Here is a 24,644-nt window from a genome sequence, read left to right as displayed (position 1 = left end):
GATCAAAGCATAGATGCAGTAGATCACCTCCATCAACACTCCCAAAGCTTCACTCAGTAACATTAGCCAGTTTTCATTTATGCTGTTTATTGTTGATGATTGTATTATTTTTTTATATGCATCTGCTTACATATGAGATCGCTCATCTCTGCACCTTCCTTAGCTGTGTTTGTAATTGGGTAATTCTGGTCTCATTCAGAAGATGCGTAAGAGCGCCCCCGAGCATATAACAGTGAAAACACGGAAAGCATAAAGAGTTAATGATCATTAAAATATGAAACGTTAATACTAACTGTCTGGCCTTTTATCATGGTTTATCATTAAACCAGTAACGGTTTCATCAATAATAAGTATAAGTTCATTTTAATGACACATACATTTTGACAATTAATATTTCTTCTTTTGCTCAAGACGTGCTACTCTACATTTGTGCCAATTTGAAAAGGTTCACATCACATCATGTTTTGGTCTTACCACAGAACAGGTACAAAAAGAGGCAGAAATCCCAGTCCATGGTCATATCAGGGTCAGAGGCAGTGGTAACATGAAAGGTGCGAATTTCCTAATATATGAAAAGCAAAGACAGAACAAGAGCATTTATTGAGGAAGATGCAAGAGTCAGTACATACAACTAAGGAGGGACAGCCAAAAACACAGAGGAAATGGACATAACGTATCTGAATGGCTAAGCAAAAATGAGAAAGATAAAATCAAAGGCCATGATGAACCAGGAAATTACATAAAACTTCAAGAAATACTGTATGTTCTTGGAATGCAATATCATTGTGTGGCGATATTCAACAACATGACTAAGACTGCAGTGTTGCTTGTAGTTGCGCAACAGTTCAATAAACAAGAAGTTAATACAGAGTAACTTCAATTTTAGGTACACTCTACAGTGTACTGTTGGCTCCGTCAACTGACAGGACCAAAGCAAAATCAACCATCGCATATATCCGAGAAACACACAATAGTGGTGTTTCATTCCTGAATGAATCTGAGTTTTAAACTAATCAATTGTGTGAATGATTTAATGATGTGATCATAAAGACATTGTCACTTGTACGATGTAACCTGCTCTAAGAATCACTGAAAATTACAATGGAAATTTCACTCTGTATTGGTATTACGGAATTAAAAAAACAAAAATGTATTTAGTCAGTTTTATGTGGATTGGTCTGAGGTGATATCTGGACAAAATGTGTTGTTGATTTAAGTGTTCAATGAACTCTGCATGACCCAAGGAATCAAAAAAAAACTCTGAGCAGTTGGTGATACTGAATTTAATTGGAAGATCTCAAAATTGGTCTGGGAACTTTTAAGACTGATCATTGTGGCAAATTTCAAAACATTCTTCAAAATAGGCCATTAAAAAGCAAATGGAAAATGTAACAGACATTATATGCTAGTCATAATGACAGTGTTTCTCACTGATCATTCTCACCTGATTTTAAGGTCTGCATGTCATCATCCAGCTTATTTCAATTCAGATAGTATCTGTGCAATCAAGTCAACGATATCGCTGGAAATTAAGTGTCCCCATCTAAGCAAGCCAGAGGCGATAGCGGCAAGGAACCAAAACTCCATCGATGAGAGAAATGGAGAAAAAACCTTGGGAGAAACCAGGCTCAGTCGAAGGCCAGTTCTCCTCTGGCCAGATGAAACAAGCAGTTCAATTCCAACTGCAGCAAAGTCAGATTGTGCAGAGGACTCATCTGGTTCCCGAGGCCATCTAGGTGACGAGGTCTTCACTGGGGATCTGTCTCTGGGCCTCATCTAGGTGTCCTGGTCTCTGCTGACATTCAGGGCTGTAAAGGTCGTCTCTAGGTGCTGATCCACCATCTGATCTGGATACGGACTGGATCCGGGTGACTGCAGTGACCTTGGAATAAGAAACAGACTAATATTGGCAAGGCAAAGCAAGGCAAGTTTATTTGTATAGCACATTTCATACACAATGATCCGCAAAATAACATAGGCTTTATAGACAATTGGAAGAATTTTTGGGGCAGACCTGACCTGTTGAAAAGAGATGGTGTTCATCCCACCTGGGGTGGTGCCGCTCTTCTCTCTAGAAATATGGCACATAGTCTTAGAGTTTGTACTTGACTAACTGGAGCCCAGGTCAGGAAGCAGACAGACTGGCTAAACCGACCGTCTGCTAGCCGCCTCACGTCACAGAAGTCAGTTAACTCTCAGCACATAGAAACTTTCACCTAGATATCACTCTATAGAGACTGTGTCTGTTCCCCGAACTAGAAAATACAGAAAACATCCAAACCAAAGTAATAGTAACAATTTAATTGATGTTCAACAAATAAAAAAACGATATAATACAGATAAACACATGATGAAGCTTGGCTTATTGAATATTAGATCCCTTTCTTCAAAAGCACTTTTTGTAAATGATATGTTCACTGACCATAAACTAGATGTGCTTTGTCTGACAGAAACCTGGCTAAAACAAGATGATTACATTACTTTAAACGAGTCTACACCCCAAGATTACTGTTACAAACATGAACCGCATCCAAAAGGTAAAGGGGGAGGTGTTGCTACAATTTATAGAAATATTTTCAGTATCTCTCAGAGGTCGGGTTTTAAGTATAATTCGTTCGAAGTAATGGTGCTTCATATAACGTTATCCAAAGAAACAAGTGTTAATGATAAATCCCCTGTGATGTTTGTACTGGCTACTGTATACAGGCCACCAGGGCACCATACAGACTTTATTAAAGAATTTTCTGATCTTCTATCGGAGTTAGTACTGACTGCAGATAAAGTCCTAATCGTTGGTGATTTTAATATCCATGTTGATAATGAAAGAGATTCGTTGGGATCAGCATTTATAGACATTCTAAACTCAACTGGTGTTAAACAACACGTGTCAGGACCTACTCATTGTCGAAATCATACTCTAGATTTAATACTGTCACATGGAATTGATGTCAGTGGCGTTGAAATTTTGCAGCAGAGCGATGATATCTCAGATCATTATCTAGTCTCCTGTATATTCCATATAGCTAAAGCTGTAAAGCCAACTTCTTGTTACAAATATGGTAGAACCATCACTTCTACCACAAAAGACTGCTTTATAAATAATCTTCCTGACTTATCTCAGTTCCTCAGCATATCCAATAGCTCAGAACAACTTGATGATGTAACAGGAACTATGGACTCTCTCTTTTCTAGCACTTTAGATGCGGTTGCTCCTTTACGCTTAAGGAAGATTAAGGATAAGAGTCCAACACTGTGGTATAATGAGCACACTCGCGCCCCAAAGAGAGCAGCCTGGAAAATGGAGCGCAGCTGGAGGAAAACTAAATTAGAGGTATTTCGTTTAGCTTTGCGGGAAAGTACCCTATCCTACAGAAAAGCATTAAAAACTGATAGATCTGATTACTTTTCGTCTCTTCTAGAAGAAAACAAACATAACCCTCGGTATTTATTCAATACAGTAACTAAATTAACGAAAAATCAAGCATCAACAGGTGATGGCATTTCCCAAGAGCATAGCAGTAATGACTTTATGAACTACTTCACTTCCAAGATCGATACTATCAGAGATAAAATTGTATCCTTGCAGCCGTCAGCTACAGTATCGCATCAGATAGCGCACTATAGATCCCCTGAGGAACAATTCCACTCATTCTCTACTGTGGGAGAGGAAGAATTGTATAAACTTGTTAAATCATCTAAACCAACAACATGTATGTTAGACCCGATTCCATCTAAACTACTAAAAGAGCTGCTTCCAGAAGTCATAGATCCTCTTTTGGCTATTATTAATTCATCATTGTCATTAGGATATGTCCCCAAAACCTTCAAATTGGCTGTTATTAAGCCTCTCATTAAAAACCACAACTTGACCCCAAAGATCTAGTTAATTACAGACCGATCTCAAATCTCCCTTTTCTGTCAAAGATACTAGAAAAGGTAGTATCCTCACAATTATATTCCTTCCTAGAGAAAATGATATCTGTGATGAATTCCAGTCAGGATTTAGATCGTATCATAGTACTGAGACTGCTCTCATTAGAATTACAAATGACCTGCTTCTATCATCTGATCGTGGTTGTATCTCTTTATTAGTTCTACTGGATCTTAGCGCCATGCTCGACACTATCGACCACAACATTCTTTTGAATAGACTAGAAAACTTTGTTGGCATTAGTGGAAGTGCCTTAGCATGGTTCAAATCGTACTTATCTGACCGCCATCAGTTCGTAGCAGTGAATGAAGAGGTATCATATCGATCACAAGTGCAGTATGGAGTACCTCAAGGCTCAGTACTAGGGCCGTTACTTTTCACGCTTCATATGTTACCTTTGGGAGATATTATCAGGAGACATGGTGTTAGCTTTCACTGTTATGCTGATGATACTCAGCTCTATATTTCTTCACGGCCCGGTTAAACACACCAAATTGAGAAACTAACGGAATGCATAGTCGATATAAAAAACTGGATGACGAGTAATTTTTACTGCTAAATTCTGAAAAACAGAGGTGTTAATTATCGGACCTAAAACCCCACATGTAATAACCTAGAACATTATCTAACACTTGACGGCTGCTCTGTCAATTCTTCTTCATCAGTCAGGAACCTAGGTGTGCTGTTCGATAGCAATCTTTTATTTGAAAGCCATGTTTCTAGCATCTGTAAAACTGCATTTTTTCATCTCAAAAGCATATCTAAATTGCGACCAATGCTCTCAACGTCAAATGCAGAAATGTTAATTCATGCTTTATGACCTCAAGGTTAGACTATTGTAATGCTTTATTGGGTGGTTGTTCTGCACGCTTGATCAACAAACTACAGTTAGTCCAAAATGCAGCAGCTAGAGTCCTTACTAGAACCAGGAAATATGACCATATTAGCCTAGTTCTGTCAACACTGCACTGGCTCCCTATCAAACATCGGATAGATTTTAAAATCTTGTTAATTACTTATAAAGCCCTGAATGGTTTAGCTCCTCAGTACTTGAGCGAGCTCTTATCGCATTATAGTCCTCCACGTCCGCTGCGTTCTCAAAACTCCGGCCGTTTGATAATACCTAGAATATCAAAATCGACTGCGGGCGGCAGATCCTATTCCTATTTAGCACCCAAACTCTGGAACAATCTACCTAACACTGTTCGGGAGGCAGACACACTCTGTCAGTTTAAATCTAGATTAAAGACCCATCTCTTTAGCCTGGCTTACACATAACACATTAATACACTTCTATTATTCAAATCCGTTAAAGGATTATTAGGCTGCATTAATTAGATCAACCGGAACCGGGAACACTCCCCATAACACACGATGTACTCGTTACATCGTAAGTTGAATGGCATCTACGCTAATATTTGTTTCTTTCCTATTCTGTTTCTCAGTCCGTATCCGATCAGATGGTGGATTAGCACCAAGAGATGATGTCTGCAGCCCTGATCGTCAGCCGGAGACCAGGACACCCAGATGACCCCCAGAGATATATCCCCAGTGAAAACCTCGATTGAATACAATAAAACTAAAAAAAAAATAACAAAATAACTAAAATATAAAAAAATACCTAACTACATAATACTACTATTGTTAGAAATTGTAACAAAATTAAAATAGAAATATAAACTTTTGAACTGCGGGTTTCGTCTGGTCAGAGGAGAACTGGCCCCCCGACTGAGCCTGGTTTCTCCCAAGGTTTTTTTTTCTCCATTCTGTCACAGAGGGAGTTTTGGTTCCTTGCCGCTGTCGCCTCTGGCTTGCTCAGTTGGGGACACTTAATTTCTAGCGATTATCGCCGATTTGATTGCACAGATACTATTTAAACTAAACTGAGCTAGACAATGACATCTCTGAATTCAATAATGAAATGCCTTTAACTGAAAATTGAAAATTGAGTGTTTAATCTTATCATTATACATTACTGACACTCTATCCTCCAATTTGATACTGTTAAGTGCTTTGACACAATCTGTATTGTAAAAGCGCTATATAAATAAAGGTGACTTGACTTGACAATGGTAATTCAAAGTGCTTTACATAAAAGGAAGTAAAATAATCATAAAAAATATAATCAAAGTAATAAAACCAGAAATAAAAAAAACAGATTGTTTAATCAGTTAAAATGATTAAAACATTTATTTAAAATGAATTTAGAACAGTTAAAAAATAAAAATGATTATACAGAAAATTCAGTGCAGTCGGTTCAGACGTACCACAGTGCTCATTTGACAAATGCACAGCTAAACAGATAAGTTTTGAGTCTGGATTTAAATGTGGCTAATGTTTTAGCACATCTGATCTCTTCTGGAAGCTGTTTCCAACTGCGGGCGCATAATAGCTAAAAGCGGACTCCCCTTGTTTTGTGTTAACCCTTGGTATGTCTAACTGACTCGATGCTAATGATCTGAGTGGTCTGTTAGGTTTATATTCGGTGAGCATATCTGCAATGGCCATTGAGTGATTTATAAACGAGTAAAAGTACTTTAAAATCAATCCTAAATGTAACTGGAAGCCAGTGTAAGGACCTGAGGACTAGTGTGATATGCTCAGATTTTCTGGTTCTAGTCAGAATCCTGGCAGCAGCGTTCTGGATGAGCTGCAGCTGTCTAATGGTCTTCTTTGGAAGGCCGGTGAGGAGGCCATTACAATAATCCACCCTGCTGGTGATAAAGGCATGAACAAGTTTCTCCAAGTCTTGACTGGAAGCAAAACATCTAATTCTTGCAATGTTTTTGAGATGATAGTATGCTGATTTAGTTACTGCTTTGACATGACTACTAAAACTAAGGTCTGTCTCCAGAAACACCCCAAGATTTTTGACTTGGTTTTTAGTTGTTTGACCCCTAGAGTCAAGGTATGCATTCACCTTGAGAAATTCATCTTTGTTTCCAAATGCAATGACTTCAGTTTTCTCCTTGTTTAACTGAAGAAAGTTCTGGCATATCCAACTGTTATTTTCATCAGTGCATTGGCGGAGGCAGTCAATGGGGCTATAGTCATTTGGAGATAAGGCTAGGTAAATCTGGGTATCAGCAGGATTGTTAGGCTGCATTAATTAGGTCAACCGGAACCGGGAACACTTCCCATAAAACCAATGTACTTGTTACATCGTTAGAAGAATGGCATCTACGCTAATATTAGTCTGTTTCTTTCTTATTCCAAGGTCACCGTAGCCTCCCAGATCCAGTCCGTATCCAGATCAGATGGAGGATCAGCACCTAAAGATGACCTCTACTGCCCTGAACGTCAGCGGAGACCAGGACAACTAGATGAGCCCCAGAGACTGATCCCCAGTGAAGACCCTGCCACCTAGACGACCATCGGGACAAGACCACAGGAACCAGATGAGTCCTTTGCACAATCTGACTGTGCTGCAGCCTAGATTTAAACTGCTGATTTTGTCTGGCCAGAGGAGAATGGCACTATTTCGACACACTATTTCCCCGTCTAAATACTGTAAAGCTGATGTAAAGCCACCCAGCTTTAAATCAAGCTGATGTAAAGCTGCTTTGACACAATTTGCATTGTTAAAAGCACTATACAAATAATAGTGACTTGACTTGACATAGCTGTGATAGGCAATTGGGTTATTTATCATTACTTGACTTAGTGGGAGCATATACAGGCTAAACAAGAGTGGTGCAAGAATTGAGCCTTATGGGACTCCGCATGTCATGCACGTCCACTTAGACTTATGCTCTCCTATACTCACAGAATAACCTCTCCCTTCTAAGTATGACCTGAACCATTTGAGTATTATCCCAGAAAGCCCGACCCAGTTTTCCAGTCTCTCTAGAACAGGGGTGCCCAAACTCGGTCCTGGAGGGCTGGTGTCCTGCAGAGTTTAGCTCCAACTTGCTTCAACACACCTGCCGGGAAGTTTCTAGTATGCCCTGTAAGAGCTCGATTAGCTGGTTCAGGTGTGTCTAATTGGGGTTGGATCTAAACTCTGCCGGACACCGGCCCTCCAGGACCGAGTTTGGGCACCCCTGCTCTAGAAGTATGTTATGATCAACAGTGTCAAACGCAGCACTAAGATCTAGTAGTACCAGCTTAGTACCAATATCACAATATCACATCACCCTGCAGCCCAAGACTAGTTGCCCATGGAAGCTAAGCAGGGCTGAGCCTGGTCAGTACCTGGATGGGAGACCTCCTGGGAAAACTAGGTAGCTGTTGGTAGAGGTGTTAGTGAGGCCAGCAGGGGGTGCTCACCTGCAGTCTGTGTGGGTCCTAACGCCCCAGTATAGTGACAGGGACACTATACTGTAAAAAAGCACCGTCTTTCGGATGAGACGTTAAACCAAGGTCCTGACTCTCTGTGGTCATTAAAATTCCCATGACACTCATTGTAACGAGTAGGGGTGTAACCCCGGTGTCCTGGCCAAATTCCCTCCTCTGGCCTCCTAATAATCCCCATCCACTTGAATGGCTCTATCTCTCTCTCCTCTCCACCTGTAGCTGGTGTGTGGTGAGCGCACTGGCGCCGTTGTCCTGTGGCTGCCGTTGCATCATCCAAGTGGATGCTGCACACTAGTGGTGGTTGAGGAGAGACCCCCCCCCCCCACACACACACCCCACACATGATTGTAAAGTGCTTTGGGTGTATAGCAATACACAATAAAGCGCTATATACAGTGAGGTAAATAAGTATTTGAACACCCTGCTATTTTGCAAGTTCTCCCACTTAGAAATCATGGAGGGGTCTGAAATTGTCATCGTAGGTGCATGTCCACTGTGAGAGACATAATCTAAAAAAAAAAATCCAGAAATCACAATGTATGATTTTTTAACTATTTATTTGTATGATACAGCTGCAAATAAGTATTTGAACACCTGTCTATCAGCTAGAATTCTGACCCTCAAAGACCTGTTAGTCTGCCTTTAAAATGTCCACCTCCACTCCATTTATTATCCTAAATTAGATGCACCTGTTTGAGGTCGTTAGCTGCATAAAGACACCTGTCCACCCCATACAATCAGTAAGAATCCAACTACTAACATGGCCAAGACCAAAGAGCTGTCCAAAGACACTAGAGACAAAATTGTACACCTCCACAAGGCTGGAAAGGGCTACGGGAAATTGCCAAGCAGCTTGGTGAAAAAGGTCCACTGTTGGAGCAATCATTAGAAAATGGAAGAAGCTAAACATGACTGTCAATCTCCCTCGGACTGGGGCTCGATGCAAGATCTCACCTCGTGGGGTCTCAACGATCCTAAGAAAGGTGAGAAATCAGCCCAGAACTACACGGGAGGAGCTGGTCAATGACCTGAAAAGAGCTGGGACCACCGTTTCCAAGGTTACTGTAGGTAATACACTAAGACGTCATGGTTTGAAATCATGCATGGCACGGAAGGTTCCCCTGCTTAAACCAGCACATGTCCAGGCCCGACTTAAGTTTGCCAATGACCATTTGGATGATCCAGAGGAGTCATGGGAGAAAGTCATGTGGTCAGATGAGACCAAAATAGAACTTTTTGGTCATAATTCCACTAAACGTGTTTGGAGGAAGAAGAATGATGAGTACCATCCCAAGAACACCATCCCTACTGTGAAGCATGGGGGTGGTAGCATCATGCTTTGGGGGTGTTTTTCTGCACATGGGACAGGGCGACTGCACTGTATTAAGGAGAGGATTACCGGGGCCATGTATTGCGAGATTTTGGGGAACAACCTCCTTCCCTCAGTTAGAGCATTGAAGATGGGTCGAGGCTGGGTCTTCCAACATGACAATGACCCAAGCACACAGCCAGGATAACCAAGGAGTGGCTCTGTAAGAAGCATATCAAGGTTCTGGCGTGGCCTAGCCAGTCTCCAGACCTAAACCCAATAGAGAATCTTTGAGGAGCTCAAACTCCGTGTTTCTCAGCGACAGGCCAGAAACCTGACTGATCTAGAGAAGATCTGTGTGGAGGAGGCCAAAATCCCTCCTGCAGTGTGTGCAAACCTGGTGAAAACTACAGGAAACGTTTGACCTCTGTAATTGCAAACAAAGGCTACTGTACCAAATATTAACATTGATTTTCTCAGGTGTTCAAATACTTATTTGCAGCTGTATCATACAAATAAATAGTTAAAAAAATCATACATTGTGATTTCTGGATTTTTTTTTTTTAGATTATGTCTCTCACAGTGGACATGCACCTACGATGACAATTTCAGACCCCTCCATGATTTTTAAGTGGGAGAACTTGCAAAATAGCAGGGTGTTCAAATACTTATTTACCTCACTGTATATGCTTCCTTCATTCATTCATTCAATATTTTGCCAGAATCAGAGTTTAAGCAAATATCATTTATTATCTTAATGAGCTGTGCTTGTCTGTGGTGTAATTTGGTCGGAAACCAGATTGAAAATTGTCCAGGTATCCATTTGAGTTTAAGTAGTTGTTCAGCTGATTAAAACACTACCTTTTCAATAATCTTACCTATGAAAGGAAGATTTAATATTGGTCTATAGTTGCTCAATATGGTGTTATCAAGATTGTGCTTTTTCAGAAGTGGCTTAACAACTGCAGTTTTCAGGGAGTTTGGAAAAGTCCCAGAAAGAAGTGAGGCGTTCACCACTTCTAAGAGATCTGCTTCTAAACAGTTAAGCACACTTTTGAAAAAAGATAGCAGGTTGACGATTAAAGGTGCTATACTATTTCTTCCAAAATTTTGCTATCAATTGCTTCAAAAACAGACATAGTTACTTCTATTTGAAATTGTGGTCGAATCTATATGACCTCTGCATAACTTAAAGACAATCGCCTTTCTGATATTATTGATCTTCTCAGAAAAGAAGGAAGCAAATTCATTGCATTTGCTGTCGGAAAGCATTTCACTGGGAATTTGACTTGGGGGGGTTTGTTAGTCTCTCAACAGTAGCAAAAAGAGTGCGAGAGTTTTTTAAATTACTGTTTATAAGGTTTGAGAAGAAGGTCTGTCTAGCTGTGGCTAGTTCCACGTTGAAAGCATGAAGGCTGTCTTTATAGATGCTATAGTGAATTTCAAGTTTTGTCTTCCGCCACATCCGCTCAGCTTTTCTGCATTGTCTTTTCATACTCTGAACTGCTGTTGATTTTCTCCATGGTGATTTCTGTCTGCCATTCTTCTTGCAGACTTTTTCAGGAGCAGTATCATCAATAACATTCTTAACTTTTGAGTTAAAAGAATCCAGGAGAAGATCAACAGAGTCTGCAGAAATGCTTGGTGTTAAAGATATAGCCTTAATAAATAGCGCACTAGTGTTCTTGTTAATGCATCTCTTTCTGACAGAGACAGATCTAGATTCAGTGGTAACAGAGATCAATATATCAAAGAAAATACAGAAGTGATCAGATAGTGCTACATCCTTAATAACAATGGATGAAATGTTTAGACCTCTACTGATGAGTAAATCTAGAGTGTGTCCACGATTGTGTGTGGGTCCATGCACATGCTGAATCAGGTCAAAAGTGTTTAAAACAGTTATAATTTCTTTTGTAGGTTTGATATCTGCATTATATATGTGAATATTAAAATCCCCTGCAATAGTAAAACAGTCAAACTCTGAGGAAATCATTGATAACAGTTCTGTGAACTCTTCAACAAAGGCTGGAGAATATTTTGGAGGTCTGTAAATAATGATAAACAGAATGCGTGGAGCACCTTTCAGCACAATACCTAGATATTCAAAAGACAAATACTGAACAAATGACACTTGCTTGCATTGATAAACATCTTTAAATAGACCAGCTACACCTCCACCTCTCCTAACAGTCCTGCAGACACTTTATAAATTAAAGTCAGGAGGACTGTTGCACTGCAGCTGTCTTCTAGCCATGTTTCATTTAGAAACATAAAATCCAAGTTGTTTGTGGTTATTAAATCATTGATCAGAAATGATAAATTTTTAGTGAGCGAATGTTTAAAAATGCTAACTTGATGGAATTACATTTTGTCTCTACAGCAATCTTAGTTTGATGTTTGATGCAAATATTGGGTAAAAGCAAGATGGGGCCGGTGTGTGTGGCAGGCCGTCTACTCTTAGTGTTTCCTGTGATGTTTTTAGTGTCCTTATTGTCTTCGATGGTGTTTTACTGCAATTCTCTTATCACGTACGATCGCCAACAACTGATTGATATCTATCAATCTATGCCCAAGCAGCTAGAGACCCATGTGAACTATACTGAACTTAGCAGAAAATGCTTTTATTTACCACCGGAGTCTTCAGACCTTCCCAATTATCCGCGATGGCATATCTACAATATCGCTGGCAGGCGAAGGCGGAGAAGACGCGGGAGACGCGCCGGTATTGCCGTGAGGTTAAAGATGGCTCTGGTTGCGGGCGGCTCTTTCCGAGCTCGGACGGCCTGGTATTCGCTAGACGCGGACTGGTGTCTGTTGACATCGCAGCGATCACAGAGATACATTCGGTGCATTCAACCAGATTCGACCGATTCATTTGACTGGCCTCCGCGATGCATCTCCCCACGGATTCGGCGAAGGAAGGCTGACAATCGCTTTCTGCGTTTATTTCGCAGATTTTCGCCGGACCAGCAAGAACTTCCACAGCTCAGGATGGCTCTTGCCAATGCCCGCTCTCTAGTCAATAAAGCCTTTATTTGCAACGACTTCATTGGCACTAACGTGTTGGATTTTTTCTTCGTGACGGAGTCTTGGATAAAACAAGGTGACTTAACTCCTTTTTCTGAATTGAAAAATTTATCTTGACATTTGTCTAACTGGGCGTGGAGGAGGACTGGTGACGATTTTTAAAAATACGCTGCAATGTAAACTGTTATCGACATCCAGTTTTATTGGTTTTGAGGCACAGTTAATCAATTTGGACTCTTCTAGACCTGTTTTGACTATTTTAATTTATCGACCACCAGTATCCAATAATAAATTTATTGATGAATTTGCTGATTTTTTGGGAGAATTTCTGACAAAGTGACTATATTTTATTGTTGGGTGATTTTAATATTCATGTCTGCTGTGCTGCTAATGCCCTGGCTAAGGACTTTTTAAATCTTATGTCCTCTCTGAAATTTGTGCAATGGGTAAAGGGGCCCACTCACTGCCGCGGTCATACATTAGATCTGGTCTTGACCTATGGTCTGTCTGTCACTAATATTGAGACATGTAATGCCCCTTTTTCTGATCATATACCTGTATTGTTCACAGCTCTGTTGCCTTCTCCACCATGTACTGTATCAACCCATGAGCGCTGGTCGCGTTTCATAACTGCACAGTCCAGTGATGATTTCTCTGCTATGTATTTGGCTTATCAACCTCTTACTCTAGATTTGGGTATCTCTAACACAAATGTTGAGGATCAGGTGAATTTTTTTAATAACAGTTGTTCTAATATTTTAGACCTTATTGCACCACGCAAGCTTATTAAGCTAAAGCACAAATCACAGCCATGGATAAATAGTGATATTCGGGTGCTCAGACAGCAATGCCGTCAATGTGAACGCAGGTGGAAGAAAGACAGGCTTCAAGTGTCCTATGAAATGTTGAGGGACTCAAGGAGCACATTTCAAAAGGCGGCTAAGGCAGCCAAAGTAACATATTTGTCAGAAATTATTGTCAAAAATTCTCATAGTTCGAAAACACTATTCTCAACTATTGATTCTGTGTTAAATCTCTCAGTGCATACATTTCCAGAGCTTTCTCGATCCTTTATTATGTGAAAATTTCCATATTTTTATAGATCAAGTAAATAGCGTTAAGGCTCAGTTAGCTACTAAGGTAAGCCCCATCATGGATCCTGTTTTATCCAATATTCAGTGGAGTGAATTTGAATTAGTCTCTGTACAGACATGCAGAGAAATTACTTTAAAGTTAAAATCCACTTTTTCCCCTCACAATGTAGTTCTGTCACGATTTGTTAAACAAACATTTGAGACTATTGGTTCAGATTTAGTGACTATTATAAACAGTTGTCTTCTAACAGGGGTTGTACCGGATTGTTTTAAATTAGCGTCTGTATTACCTATTCGTAAGAAGCCTTCACTTGACCCTGCGGTCTACTCAAATTTTAGACCAATTTCCAATCTCCCGTTTCTATCAAAGATTTTAGAAAAAACTGTATTTTTGCAATTGCAAAACCATTTGAGTATTAGTGGTATCTCTGATGTTTTTCAGTCTGGTTTTAAAAGTTTGCACAGTACAGAGTCTGCCCTTTTGAAGGTTTTTAATGATATTTTACTTACGACTGACGCAGGCAATATTATGGCATTAGTGCTTTTAGACCTTAGTTCAGCATTTGATTTTGTTGACCACAGTATCTTGTTGTCTAGGTTGGAACATTGTATTGGTATTAGAGGCACTGTACCTAACTGGTTTCGATCTTTCCTGTCCGAAAGAAAATTTTCAGTCAGCATTGGCAAGCACTCCTCTTCTGTAGCGCATTCTATATGTGGTGTACCCCAGGGATCAATCCTGGCACCGATATTGTTTTCACTGTATATGTTACCCATGGGATCTATATTTAGGAGACATGGTGTATCGTATCATTGTTACGCTGATGATACCCAGCTCTATATACCACTAAAGCGTGATGATAATTATTCTGCTGTAAATCATTTAACTGCTTGTCTCCTTGAACTGAAAACATGGCTTACAAATAACTTTCTACATCTAAATAATGATAAAACACAAGTTGTTTTGTTTGGATCAAATGGCAAAACTGACTTGAGCAAAATCGATTTGGGCTCTTACCCCATATCAAGTCCACGATGCTAAAAATCTGGGATTTATACTTGACTGCGAACTAAGGCTAGATAAACTAATTAATGCTACTGTGAGCTCCGGCTTTTACCATCTTCGTAGATTAGCGAAGGTTAAACCCTTCCTGAGCAGGAAGAGTTTTGAGACTGTAATACATGCTTTCATCTCTTCGCGACTCGATTATTGTAACTCGCTTTATTATGGTTTGCCAGTCTCATCTATACATCGACTTCAGGTGGTTCAAAATGCAGCAAATGGGTACACATTACACCTATCTTACATTCGTTGCACTGGTTACCACTGCAATATCGTATTGAGTTTAAAATTCTGCTTTTTGTGTACAAAGCTGTGAATCGTCTTGCTCCTCAATATCTCTCAGGGTTGCTTACTGTTTATAATCCTGTTAAGTCACTGAGATCTCAGACTACACATATGTTGTGGGTTCCCAGAACAAGACTAAAATGTAGGGGAGATAGAGCCTTCTCTGTTGCTGGTCCCAAATTATGGAACACTCTGCCTCTAACTATCAAAACTGCTTCTACAGTGTCTGAATTTAAATCTTTGTTAAAACTCATCTTTTCTCCCGTGCTTTTAACTGATAGATGACCGGGTTGTTTTAAGGTTATATGTTTTTTGTTGTACTTATGTACTTAGCCTATACAATACTAAATGCAGCGCTTAGATTTGTCAATTTTTTAGATGTTTATGTTAAGGTTTATGTTTTGGTTTATGTTTTATGTACAGCACTTTGGTCAACTAAAGTTGTATTAAATGTGCTTTATAAATAAATTGAACATTGAACATGTATAATAGGCCGCAGATTAGATGGGTCAACCGTACGGCTTGAGAAGGCCTTAGATTTTCTATCACGTGATAAAACAGAAATATAGAAGGCTACAGGCACACTGGGTTCCCGCTTTCTCTGTAAATATTTGTGAATGTTGCTGTTAATATAGCGGGGACACGACACATATCACTGAGAGCTGTTATCAGTTGTTTTTGGTTCACCTACAACCGATGGAGGAGGGTTTGGGCTCTGGCGTTGTGGCAGCGGTCGAAGAGCTCTCACAGGAGGAGGAGGGAGAGCTGGGCCTGCAGTCTTTGGTGGTTGTGGAGCCCGCTGTTTTTTAGTTGATATCTGGGGGCTTGCAGCAAAAGAGTGGGAGAGTTTGGTCCCAGCATACACCAGTTCCTCCATTTTCTGTGAGAAGCTTAGAAGTGGAGATGCTGGAGAGAGGGATAGTGTGTCTGGCAAGCGGGGCTCTGGCTCTGGTGTTTCCAGTGGCTGTGATATGTTGTCCTGGCCGTCTGCTGTGTGTTCCGCCTGTTTTGGGAGTCCAGCAACTAACTTGGTTTCAAGAACCGCAATCCTTTGTAGAAGTCTGTGGCAATTCATGCAGCAAGTAGATTCCACAAGAGGCATTTCTTTCTCGTCTACTCGATTGTCGGCAGCTGTGTTGTCCCGTTTCTGGAATGTAAGCTGCTGGCAGTGAGAAGCAAAGAGTCTTATTTTTCGTCCAGTCCGAAAAAGTCTTTAGTTTGGTGTTTGTGCCAAAACTGTGGTGTTTGAGCACTATGCTGATCTACTGAAGTTAAAATCTTAGAAAAATCTGAGAAAAGTACATAAACAGGGAGCAAAGCGCAGAGAAGCAAGCAAGAGCGTCCTAACAGTAGCGAAGCTGGAAGTAATTTATATTAATGTATACTGCTTGTCATTCTTCTAATGATGTAACAAGTACATCGTGTGTTATGGGAAGTGTTTCCGGTTCCGGTTGATCTAATTAATGCAGCCTAACAATCCTTTAATGGATTTGAATAATAGAAGCGTATTAGTGTGTTATGTGTACGCCAGGTTAAAGAGATGGGTCTTTAATCTAGATTTAAACTGACAGAGTGTGTCTGCCTCCCGAATAGTGTTAGGTAGATTGTTCCAGACTTTGGGAGCTAAATAGAAAAAGGATCTGCCACCTGCAGTTGATTCTGATATTTTAGGTATTATCAAATGGACAGAGTTTTGAGATCATAGTGAACATGAAGGACTATAATGTAATGAGAGCTCGCTTAAATACTGAGGTGCTAAGCCATTCAGGGCTTTATAAGTAATTAACAAGATTTTAAAATCTATCCGATGTTTGATAGGGAGCCAGTGCAGTGTTGACAGAACCGGGCTAATGTGGTTGCATTTCCTGGTTCTAGGGTAACACTTTACAATAAGGGTACATGAATAATCATGTACTAATGCCTAAATTAATACTTAATTAAACGGATTCATGCATGAATAACGGCAGCCTTAACTACATGTTTGATAGTTAATGCATTAATTAACATTTATGGGTAAACTAAATCAAACAGCCTCTTTAAGAAGGAATAAGAAATAATCTGACTTTGAAATTAATTTAAATAATTTAATACTATCATAATTTGAGCATTTGACATCTTCAGCTTTGTCATAAACATTATTGGGTGGCAAAGGATTAATTGATCCTCCTCATCAAGTGTAGAAAATACTAAATACACTAATGACTGATCTTGTCTGTTTTATGTTCATCTCTTTCCCTTTAAACTCACCCTATTATTGTTCGTTGAAAGTATTAGTGCCATTAATTAGAGTAGTCCCGGGAAGAAAATAAGTTATGACTAAACAAACGAATCATACAAAATATTAGTGTTAGCTATTGGACTATTTTCTACGTTTGATTTAACAGATCTGTCTAATTAATGGCACTAATACTTTCAAACAATAATTTAATCATTTCAAATAAACGGAACTACAGTATGTAAGGTTTGTTTCCGGTGGGACACTCATTAGTGGCGCACACTAGGCGCTCGCTCGGCATGTAAGGTTTGATCAGAATCAGAATTAGCTTTATTCGCCAGGTGTGCGCAAACACACAAGGAATTTGTTGTGGTTTTAAGGTGCTCCTGGTACATACATACATACACACACATCTGACATGAGAACAGAAAAAACATTTAAATAGTAAGACTTAACAATGGATAATAATCATAATAATAATAAGTAAGTATGAATCTGGAACAGTAGATTTATGTACAGATTTGTGCATTATTTACTCTATATACAGCTGTATAAATAAACAGATATGTATGTGTATTTACATAATACTTGAGAAAGAGGTAATAATTAAAGATGGAGAATGAATTACAGAATGAATTACAGAACACAGGTAATGATTCATGTGTTAGCTGTTTAGGCTGGAGATGGCATGGGGGAAAAAACTGTTTTTATGCCTAGATGTTCTAGTGCACAGAGATCTGTAGCGTCTGGCTGAAGGGAGAAGTGCAAACAAGTTGTGTCCGGGGTGAGAGGGGTCTTTGATGTTACCTGCCTGTTTCTTCACTCTGGAGTTGTACAAGTCCTGAAGGCTGGGCAGGTGCACACCAATGATCTTTTCTGCTGTCCTAACAGTCCGTTGAAGTCTTCTTAGATCTGATTTGCTGGCTGACCCAAACGAGACAGTTATGGAGGAGCACAGAACCGACTCAATAACAGCTGAATAAAACTGTTTCAGCAGCTCCTGTGGCAGGTTGAACTTTTTCAGCTGACGAAGGAAGTACAACCTCTGCTGGGCCTTTTTCACGATGGAGTCAATGTGATTGTCCCACTTCAGGTCCTGAGAGATGGTGGTGCCCAGGAACCTGAATGACTCCACTGCAGGCACAGTGCTGTTCATGATGGTGAATGGGGGGAGAGCAGGGGGGTTTCTCCTGAAGTCCACTATCATCTCCACAGTTTTGAGCATGTTCAGCTCCAGGTTGTTGTGACTGCACCAGACAGCCAGCTGCTCAACCTCTTGTCTGTAAGCAGACTCGTCGCCGGCCTGGATGAGGCCGATGACTGTAGTGTCATCTGCAAACTTCAGGAGTTTGACAGAGGTGTAGTCATTTGTGTAGAGGGAGAAGAGCAGTGGGGAGAGAACGCAGCCCTGAGGAGCTCCAGTGCTGATGGTGCGGGTGCTGGATGTGTGTTTTCCCAGCCTCACTAGCTGCTGCCTGTCTGTCAGGAAGCTGGTAATCCACTGACAGATGGAGGTGGGTACAGAGAGCTGTGTCAGTTTGTTCTGAAGGGTGTCCGGGATGATGGCGTTGAAAGCGGAGCTGAAGTCCACAAACAAGATCCTTGCATAAGTCCCTGGTTTGTCCAGATGTTGCAGGATGTAGTGCAGTCCCATATTAACTGCATCATCCACAGATCTGTTTGCTCGGTAAGCAAACTGTACGGGGTCCAGCAAGGGTCCTGTAATGTCCTTCAGGTGGGCCAACACCAGTCTCTCAAATGACTTCATGACCACAGACGTTAAAGCAACAGGTCTGTAGTCATTAAGTCCTGTGATTTTTTTATTTCTTGGGTACAGGGATGATGGTGGAACATTTGAAGCAGGAGGGGACCTCACACAGCTCTAGTGATCTGTTAAAGATCAATGTGAAGATGGATGATAGCTGGACAGCACAGGCTTTGAGGCAGGCTGGAGAGACACCGTCTGGGCCTTTGGCTTTCCTTATCTTCTGCTTTCTGAAGACTTTGCATACATCATCTTCACAGATCTTGAGTACAGGTTGAGAAACAGTAGGGGGAGGGAGGGGAGGGTGTGGATGGCTGTGCTGTGAGACGGTCGGAGCGGGTGTGGGGTGTCAGACCAGTCTTTTCAAACCTGTAGTAGAACTCGTTCAGGTCTTCAGCCAGTTGTTGATTTTTTCAGCATTATAGTGATCCTCTTTTATCACAGTGCAGTTACACAATCTTTCATAGACATATTTCACGTTTAAACTCAATTAATATAAAAGTAGCTATTAAATGCATTTAACCCTAACCTAACCCTAACCCTAATCCTGACTATAGATTTGTATATTAAGTTGCACAAGCAAGTGGAAACACATTTAAACACAGCATATAGCCTACGTTGTGTTAGGCTATCACAAATAGTTAAATTAAAACTTACCACTGACAGAAACAGTCTGCTCTCCTGCCTTTTACATTTAAATCTTATTTCAAACAGTCCTGGGGCCTGTACCATGAAGCCGGATTAGCTGGCTAGCCAGGTAAGTTTCAGTTTAGTTTAGTTTAGTTCAGACTGAAATTCGACCAATCAGCTGTGATCAAAGAAACATATAGGTGACGTCACATATCCCAGTGTCTGTTGCAATGGCTTCACCTTTTCTACCAAATCCTGTGGACATCTCCGCACAAATTGTTAGACAAGCACTTCGTAGAGAAAGAGTTTTAGGGACAGACAAAATCCCTAGATTTTCCTGATACTTACTTGTATGAAAGATACAGATTCTCCATGAAGGAATCTCTTATATTTGCGAACTTCTTGAGCCGCACATATCAAATGTGACACGTCAAGTCATGCTCTTACTGTACCGCAAATGGTATGCATTGCGTATGCGTTTTGCAAGTGGTACGTACTTATATGCGGTCGGTGATGCAGAGAACCTTGGGCAAAACACGGTTTGTCGAACCATTCGCAAGGTGGTCCTCGCACTGCAGGGTACATGAATAGCTTCATAGTGTTCCCCGGACATTTATCGACCATGTCCATAAAAGAGGGCTTTTATAAAATTGCCGGTAAGATTGATAGGGTGACACTACATGAACAGATTTACTTTTATACATTCACTTTTTTCTCCCCAGAAAGCAGATTTCACTTAGAACACTTAAATTATACAATACAGTACATGTTAATATTATTCTAAATCTTTTAACAAATATATTAATCTTATGATAGGATTCCCTAGAGTCATAGGAGCAATAGACTGCACACATGTTGCAATCTCCACAGCTCTTGGAGAACATGAGGCAGATTATGTGAATAGAAAGTCCTTTCACAGCCTCAATGTTCAGGTAGGTGTACTATAGATTCAAGATGACTTATTTTCAGTGAGATGAATCATTAACACATATGACAATGATCTACTGTACATTTCATCTTCAGATAACTTGTGATCATGAATGCATGATCACAAGCTTGGATGCCAAATAGCCTGGCTCAGTGCATGACTCACAAATTTTCCGTGAGTCTGTGTTGTGTCAGCGCTTTGAGGAAGGCAAGTTACAGTACAAAACACTTTAAAGTGTTCTTTTAATTGACAAAGCAAAACTTATACAATTTTCCCTTTTCTGTTCTGTGACAGGGCTTTTTGATGGCCTGTTGGTAGGAGACAGGGGTTATGCATGCCAGAGATTTTTACTAACCCCCTATCCTGACCCTCAGACAAGGCCACAAAACCGGTTCAATGTGGCCCTCAGTAAAACCAGGGTCAAGATTGAGATGACCTTTGGCATCCTAAAGGCACGTTTCAACTGCCTTCGGCGGTTAAGGGTGTCACCAGAGCGGGCATCACAGATAGTGGCTGCATGTGCCATTCTGCACAATATAGCCACTATCAGAAAGGAGCAAGCACCACCACTAAACCAGCTTCTCCCCGATGAAATTGACCCAATCACACTTGACCACCCAGCTGGCACAGCTGTCAGAGATGCAATCACCATACAATATTTTACTTAATAAAAGTAAATTGAAACTGCAGATAGGTCTCAAATGGTTTTATTGTTGATGTGGCTAAGGAGGAGAAAGAGAAAGATGCATTAATAAGTATTGAGTGTTCATACTAATGTGTTGCCTGTTTTAGTAAGTTCACATACTGAGATCTGTTTTTCCAGCTGTTTGATCTCCAATTTAATTTTTTTAATTTGGAGGCTCCTCAGCTCACAGTCCAGCTCCTTTAGTGTGCAGTCCAATTCTAGGCTCCTTTTGTAAAGGGCCCTGACGGAGTCAGTTTCCACCTGAAACATAATTCCACCACAAACAGTCATTACAAGTCTTAAGGTAAATCAAATGACAAAAGGCATGACTTAATACAGGCACAGGACTGGCTGTAATTTATGTCAAGGGTTTAAAGCAGTACCTTGTTCACATTCCACATTAGGCCAATGTAAAGCGTAACTGTTGTAAAGCATATTCATAGTGTTCTGTCTGCTGCAAGCTCACCTCTGTGTGGGAGACTGTGTGAACGTGTGCCGGCTTCAACAGGGACACTGTATTTCCCTCTACTGTAGAACATACAGTCAGCCACATGTACAACTTTTAAAAGGTAGTAATGCATTGCACACATACCCAGTGTCACTTGCTTAGAGGAGCCAGCACCAGGGTCAGATTGTACAGCACCTGTAATACCATCCATAATCGGCCACTTTGAATGATATTTTTATATTTTGTCTTTATCTGCTGCCAAGAACGTTTGTAGTTGGGGTTGCATCTAAAAATCAATGAATAGCCTATTAATCTATATGACGTAGGCCTAATATACAGTCACATTTTTATACACAAACCTTTGTACATACAGTATACGTATATACACATTTTAATTTAAGCATTAATACATTTTTAAAATAAAACTAACTGTTAACATACGTCTAATGCACAGTGAAGTAACATGAGTAACTTGAACAACTAACGGAATTAACATTAGATTAATAAATGCTGAAAAACTATCGTTCATTGTCAATTCATGTTAGCTAATGCATTACGTTCTCTAAACAAATACAACGTTATTGTAAAGGCATCATATACACGCACACACACATACATCATGCACATCATTTTAATTAATATTGAATGTATATTTGTTTAACTTACGCATTAACGCAATCAGCGATCTTTTTCCAACACTCTTCTCTTGCTTTGGCAGCAGATACAGTATTACTGCGTGCTTGAAACACATGTTTATATTCTTCATACTTTTGAATAATTATTTCTTGCTCCTCCGCAGAAAAATATACAGCTCTCGCTCTATCCATATTGAACGCGATTGGTTGTTCGGTGCCGACGTCACTCTTTTATGTGCACGCGCCCGTGGAGTAATCATAACAGGATCAAAGCCCGAGTTGACAGAGAAAGTTGATGAGCTGCTTCATGGTACCAATTAAGCCTGATTGCATCGGTTTGGTTTTGTCAACTCAAAACTAATCCTGTAACCCGGAGTTTGTTTAGCCACCATCATGGTACAGGCCCCAGGTCTTAAAGCAAAATCGCTAATTTTGATTTCAAATCCAAAGGTTGTTAGCCTAATATTGAAAGTGTTTTTTCAGCATTATGATCCTCTTTTAATCACAGTACAGTTACACAATCTTTCATAGACATTTTCACGTTTAAACTCAATTAAAAACATATTCAATGCATTTGGCTTCTATATTTGTATATTAAGTTGCTCAAGCAAGTGGAAACACATTTAAACACAGCATATAACCTACTTTTCACAAATAGTTTAAATTAAAACTTACCACTGACAGAAACAGTCAGCTCTCGTGCCTTTTACATTTAAATCTTTATTATAAACAGTCCCGCGGGTCTTAAAGAACTTTGTTTTTCTACCTTCACAAGACACAGGTGCATAAGTTGCCTTGTTTATCTAAAAGTGCACTTTTCTGTGTTTTAAACCTAGCCAAAAAAGCATTTGAAACACAGTAGATTTTAGTTATATCTATTATTTGTGAAATTACTACATTTCCATGTCAATCCATGTTCATTTTTACCGCGAACAAAGCGCTGTCACTTTAATTCAGCGCATACAGCATAACAAAAATAGACTCGGTGCCGGAAACGATCGCTGCATTGCTGCAGACGCACCGACGCCAAATATGACGTCATCGCGGTGTTAGCGGAAGTTCGCTTTGGGTGAGCGCGACCTCATTTCGCGTGGCGGTGTGCACAACATTTTTTGAGACTCGAGCGAACAGTTCGCGCGGCGCCGCAGTCAACATGATTTTCTTTGTAATTTTTATAATAGTTTTAAAATAATTATTCACATATATGCCTGTAGCACTGTAACTATAGCAAAGTATTCTATGCACCACAAAATGTGTCTGTAATATATTGTATTCAGAATAAAACAATATTTATCAACATTGCTCTTTTGAACTGTTGTTATATCTTCTCATTTTATATAACATAACAAAGACATCACATGGGTTAATCTATGGCAATGTACATTTTGCAGTCCCTAACCTTTATAGAAGTGTTACATTTGCAAAACACTGTAGGTTTCAACTTATATACATTATAACATTAATTTTGTATTTGAACAGTTACACCTACTTGAGCCTCAACGTGGCAATATTTTTGTCTAACTTGTACTCTAATAATGTGGTCTAATTTTAAATGTTAGAATAAGAAATAAGACATCCTGTAATTCCAACACTGTCGAATAACCCACATACCGTTAGCTATACTGCAATATGTAGAAATGTGTCTGCATTATGCACAGAAATGAAAGAGTGAACAAAAAGTTTGATGTAAAATTTTATTAAATCAACAAACAATAGTCCATCTTGAATGATCTGATGTAATTCCGGTAAAATTCCTACTTCTCTTCTACTTCCTGCGGATTTAAAGGACGATTTCGTTTGTGCGCCCCCTGTCGTTTCAAAGAATATCTCAACGGCGAACGCGTCAAGTATAAACGCCTCGTCCGTTTGGGGAGGTGCGCGCGCAGTCAGCGGAGGCTCGCGAAGCGGAGCCAGGCGCGAGTATAAACGAGGCTTAAAGCGCACCACTCGCCGTCGCTTTGCTTTTTTCCTCACATGCAAAGAGAGAGAGAGAGAGAGAGAGAGAGAGTCTTACATGTAGCCCGTCAATTCTGCATGGTATGTAATTGATATTCTTTGTTGTATTTTCCTGTCAAAATAACGGAATTCCTATCGAATTCTTCAGCTTTTAAAATCTGCCGGCTTCTCAGGTAGTAGGCGGAGCTAATGCGCAAACGACAATCTTATTGGCTGGTGCTCACCTATTATCGTCCCTGGTTTGATTTCAGCAAATCAGTTCAAGCTAAAGCAGACAAAGTGATTAATATTCACGAACCCAGCAGCTTGTTAATCCTTAGTGCGTTTTATGTTGTTCTTAGTAGAATTCATAGTATGATTATTATCTTATCAGT

General features: G+C 40.0%; 2 pseudogenes; one reads left to right on the top strand and one right to left on the bottom strand.

The window, feature by feature from the left end:
• The window catches only part of LOC131551562 (integrin alpha-X-like), a 38,333-nt pseudogene extending 37,100 nt beyond the window's left edge, over positions 1–1,233 (bottom strand).
• Positions 1,234–19,848: 18,615 nt separating this feature from the next.
• LOC131550501 (putative nuclease HARBI1) lies at positions 19,849–21,214 on the top strand (annotated as a pseudogene).
• Positions 21,215–24,644: the final 3,430 nt, after the last annotated feature.

This window comes from Onychostoma macrolepis, chromosome 12 (assembly GCF_012432095.1).
Source record: "Onychostoma macrolepis isolate SWU-2019 chromosome 12, ASM1243209v1, whole genome shotgun sequence".
In the NCBI taxonomy this organism is placed as follows: domain Eukaryota; kingdom Metazoa; phylum Chordata; class Actinopteri; order Cypriniformes; family Cyprinidae; genus Onychostoma; species Onychostoma macrolepis.
Note: the sequence above shows the minus strand (reverse complement) of the source record. Positions and strands in the feature narration are given on the sequence as shown.